The sequence below is a fragment of the Myotis brandtii genome, unplaced genomic scaffold, assembly GCF_000412655.1.
Source record: "Myotis brandtii unplaced genomic scaffold, ASM41265v1 scaffold317, whole genome shotgun sequence".
NCBI lineage: Eukaryota > Metazoa > Chordata > Mammalia > Chiroptera > Vespertilionidae > Myotis > Myotis brandtii.
In genome coordinates this window covers 1,450,243-1,455,489 of record NW_005362155.1, presented here as the reverse complement: position 1 = coordinate 1,455,489, position 5,247 = coordinate 1,450,243, and positions in this window count along the sequence as shown.

Below are 5,247 nucleotides of genomic sequence, written 5' to 3'. Positions count from 1 at the left end.
ACCCTGCCTTGAGTGTGACAGGGGGCGGTGCCCCAACCCCCCAATTGGCCCTACCCTGAGCGTGACTGAGGGTGGCATTGCAACCTCCTGATCCGACCTGCTCTGTGCATGACAGGGGGCGGCACCCCAACTCCCCCATTGGCCCTGCTCTGAGCCCGACCAGGGGCTGCACCTAGGGATTGGGCCTGCCCTCTGCCACCCGGGAGCAGGCCTAAGCCAGCAGGTCATTATCTCCCGAGGGGTCCCAAACTTCGAGAGGGCACAGGCTGGGCTGAGGGACCCCTCCCCCTGAGTGCACAAATTTTTGTGCACCGGGCCTCTAGTTGTATATATAATAATACTGTATAATACAACACAGTATTATATTTTCCTGAGGTCTCAAGTCTCTCCTCTGGGACACTCCTCCCCTGCCCCCCAAAGGTCCAGCATGTCTGGGACTTAAGACCAATCTGCCCCCTCCCCCCCAGTTGGGCCCAGCCTCTCCCTACTGAAGAGAGCACAATGTAGTTACCACTTTCTTTGTTAATCATTCTCTCTTACATCTCAGTCTTCTCCCTAGGTCACTTTCTTTCTGCCTCAAGTGCATTCTGTAGTAGAGTCGGGATTGGGTGAGACAAGGCACCATGAACACAAAATTGAAAGATGTACAGGGGCTGCAGTCTAGATAATTTATTCTGACCTTTAAAAAAATGTTTTAAAAATATATATATTTTTATTGATTTCAAAGAGGAAGGGAGAGGGAGAGATAGAGAGAAACATCAATGATGAGAGAGAATCATTGATTGGCTACCTCCTCATGCCCCACACAGGGGACCCAGCCCACAACCTGGGCATGTGCCCTGACCAGGAATCAAACCATGACCACCTGCTTCATAGGTTGATGCTAAACCACACCGGCTGGGCTATTCTGACCTATTTTTTTTAACAATAAAATTATTATTTTATTTATATTTTTGCTGTAAATGTAAAAAACACTATAAATGTATTTTTTCATTTGTAAACTCAGTTAACAGTTACCATATGAGCCAGCAGTTCCATTCTGAGGCATACACCCAAGAGAATGAAAATGTCCACACAAAACCTTGCTATATATTTTTGTTGCAGCATTATTCATAATAGTGAAAAGGTGAAAGCAACCCAAGTGTCCATTAACTAATGAATGGATAAACAAAAGGTGGTCTATCCATACAATGGAATAATACTCAGCCATAGAAAGGAATGTGCTGATATGTTACAACATGGATGAGCCTCGAAAACTTTATGCTCAGTGAAAGAATCTATACATAAAAGATCACATACTATATGAGTCCATTCATATAAAATAATATTCTGACCTATTTTTAAGTTTGCTAATTGTATAACTATGTTTTGTCTCTTAAACATATATTGAATTTTTAAAAAACATATTTCGTATTGATTTCAGAAAGGAAAGGAGAGGGAGAGAGAGAAACATCAATGATGAGAGAGATCGGTTGTCTCCTGCACGCCCCCTACTGGAGATCGAGCCCACAGCCCCAGCAACCTGAGCATGTGCTCTGACCAGGAATCGAACCCTGACCTCTTGGTTTATAGGTCACTGCTCAACCATTGGGGCTAACCATTAAGTTTTAATTTTTGATGGCTATATTCTTCATTTCTAAAAGTTTTTTTTCACGTGTGTTATGTCATTTTTTATATTTTATGGCTCCCTGCAGGTATTTAAAATCTTGTCTCTAATCTTGTATACATAGTAAGCTTACTTGTAATTTAGTCTGACATCTTCTGTGCCTGACACTTTTGTGGGTCAGTTCTGCTGACCTGGACTTGTGTGTCTGTGGCTTTCATACATGGTGCCTTATTTCCATGTGCTCTGTGAGTTGACACTTGTTGCCTTTTGTAGCCTATAAGTAAGTGCCTTTATCAAGGGAAGATTTATTTGCCAGGTGCCTGGTATCTACGAGAGAAGGCCAGGATCATCTATACTAATAAAAGGGTAATATGCTAATTAGACCAGACATCTTCTGGACATCTTTCTGGACATCCTTCCACACAAAGTCACAGGGCTGCGAGGGCCGAGGGCTGGTGGCGCGGGAGAGGCGGTGGCATGGCCTTCCGCAGAAGCAGTGGGAGAGTCACAGTGCTGCCCCTTCTGCAGAGGCAGCCACAGAGGCAGCGGCATGGGCCCAGTCCTGGTGCCACGCCTCTGCAGAGGTTGGACGGGGTGCCCCCCATCCACCAGTGGGTGTGTGGCAGGGCTAGTGCTAAGCAGCAAGGGCCGAGGGCCGGCAGCCGTGGTGGTGGTGGTGGTGGTGGTGGTGGTGGCAGCAGCAGGGTGATGCGGGTGGCACCTTCCCCTGATGGGCCTGGTCGCCTCCCACAGAGGACATCAGTAGGACATCCTCTGAGGACCACAGATTGTGAGAGGGGGACAGGCTGGGCTGAGGGACCCCCCCCACCAGTGCACGAATTTTTGTGCACCGGGCCTCTAGTTTTAAATGAAATCCACAGCCTGAGAAATTTGTGGGGGATCACTCAGGTGATACGAATTTGGACTGCAAAGCCAGAAAGTATCAGCATGTGGTTTCTATTTATCAGTGAGTTATGTTCTCTTTTCTGCTGAACACCAATGTGTTTTTATTTTTTACCAGCCCCCATGCTTGGGGAAAATGAATTGTCCAGTGGGTGTAGTCCACTGCTTTTTGGGGCCCTAGCTTTATGCGCAAGAGTCACATCACCTTATGTTGGTCCTTTTAACCCATGAGCCCATGAAGAAGAAAATCCCAGCTTACTGTAAGTTTGCTAGTTTGGCAAACATGTCAGGACCCAAGTAGTTTCAATGCTGTGATCACCTCTCTGGGTTTCTCACCTTTACTTGGTTTTTGGCCTGAAAATTCCTTAGATCTCATTTGCTCTTTGATGTCTCTAAGAAGGTTTAAAGCATTTATCCAGCATTTTCAGTTATCCACTAGCTTCTTTTCCCAGGTTGGAAATAGCAGTTCAGATCAGGCAAAGCCTTGGAACAGTGGCAGGGCCCAGAGGCCTGAAGGAAGAGCTGGGTGTATCTGGAGGAAGGTTCTCCACCCACTATACACACATCAAAAAAAAAAGAAAAAATGGCCCTAACTCTTTGGCTCAGAGGAGAGAGCATCGGCCTGTGGACTGAAGGGTCCCAGGTTCAATTCCGGTCAAGGGCACATGCCCCGGTTGTGGGCATGATCCCTAGTAGGGGGTGTGCGGGAGGCAGCCAATCAATGATTCTCTCTCATCATTGATGTTTCTATCTTTCTCACCCCCTCTCCCTTCCTCTCTGAAATCAATAAAAATATATTTTAAAAAAAACAACAAAAAATGGGCAGTAATTTCAATGTATAAAATGGATTGCCTTCTACAGGTCTATAGAAGAAGGGCTTCTATGGGTTACTTTAATAACAGTACAAAGTGGGCAAAGGGCACAAATGGACGATTCCCACAGAGCAGTAGAGATGGAGACAATACTTACCTTCGCAAATGATCGAACAAATGGAAGCTACCAAACATGGAGAACAGAGGAGGGGATGCAGGCACCAGACTCCTGCTAATGAAACTGTAAGGAAGGCAATTTTGGTAATATTATCAAAAAGCCATAACACTGGACATAGCATTACCCCAGAAATTCCACTTCTGTAAAAATGCCCCAAGGAAAAATTATGTTTGTATGTTTGTGTGTAATATTTTAGCTACAAATATTCAGGACAAGGTTTCTGCAAATTATTTGTATACTATAATTTGTATACTATAGTAAATGAAAAACATACATACAAATGAAAAATTACTCATACTCCAAACCACTTTCCTTTTCTGGGTTTATATAAAGTTTGTTGACAATTTTCCTCTCCTGTCCTTTTAGTCCCATGCTTGTGGAAAACTCCTGCCAACATTGAGTGTGTATTGTTTTCAAGTTTTCTTGTGATTATATCAATATAAAAATTGGTTTATACTCTACACATTGGCCTGCAGCATGCTGTTATATAAATGTCTTGGCATTGTTCATGTCTATGCCCAAAGACTGACCTCATTCTCTGACAGGCTATGTGATTCTACCATAATTATTTAACTTCTCTCCTATTATTTCTCTGTTCCAATAAACAGTTCTGCGAAGAACATCCTGTACATAACATCTTCATATATGTGTGCCACTATTTTCTGTAGGATAAATTCCCAGAAGAATTGCAGGCTCAGAGAATTTGCACTTTTTGGTTTTAAAGGATAAGACCCGTGGTGTGCTAGTGTCTGCTTAGATTATCTCATGTTGAATTTTCAGGAATTCGGAGAGCTGATTGTTAAACACAACCACTATTAAAAATTAAATTATGTTAATTTAGAAATAAATAGGTCATGTTAAAAACAAAGCTAATAGCCCAACCGGCATGGCTCAGTGGTTGAGCATCAACCTATGAACCAGGAGGTCACAGTTCAGTTCCGAGTCAGGGCACATGCCTGGGTTGCAGATTCAATCCCCAGTAGGGGGCGTGCAGGAGGCAGCCAATGATGATTTTTCTCTCATCATAGATGTTTCTATCTCTCCCTTCCTCTCTCAAATCAATAAAAATATATTAAAACAAAAAAACAAAAAAGCTCATAAATACTGAAAACTCGTTATTTTCTAATTATGCTACTACATTTTACTGTTATCTATGTTCACATCTCTCTCTCTCTCTCTTTTTTTTTTTTAACAGCAGGCCCCGGGGTCGTGTCTACAGGGGCCGGGCTAGAGCGACTTCATGGTATTCCCCTTACTAAAAAAAGTGTGTATTAGGAGGAGAGAGAGGAAAAAAACAGGAAAGAAGGAAAAAAAATAAAAAATAAAACCCCTGAACTAAGTGCCAGGCGGGTAGTTAATGACTTTAACTACGAACATCACGCTTAAAGCTACATAATCTTTACTCCCTGGAATGGAGATAAGAAACACCCTAACCTTTGGAATAGAAATTGACAGGATTAAAATCAACTGGTATAAATACAGATGTAACAAGACAATAAAAGACAGAACCTGGCTGGAGATCCTGGCTAGAACCTGGATAGAGAACCTGGCTAGGCTGCTGATCAACTGAACGCTGAGGCTGCTGATCAACTGAACGCTGTCTCCGTGTCATTCCTTCTTTGCCGACTCTGTCCACACCTTTGGAAATCCCTGGACCTGCTGGGGTTGGACCTCAACATCTGGCGCCCGAACAATCGCTGGGCGGCGGGCCCCAGTATGAGTGGCGATGGCGGCGGCAGTGGGGGCTG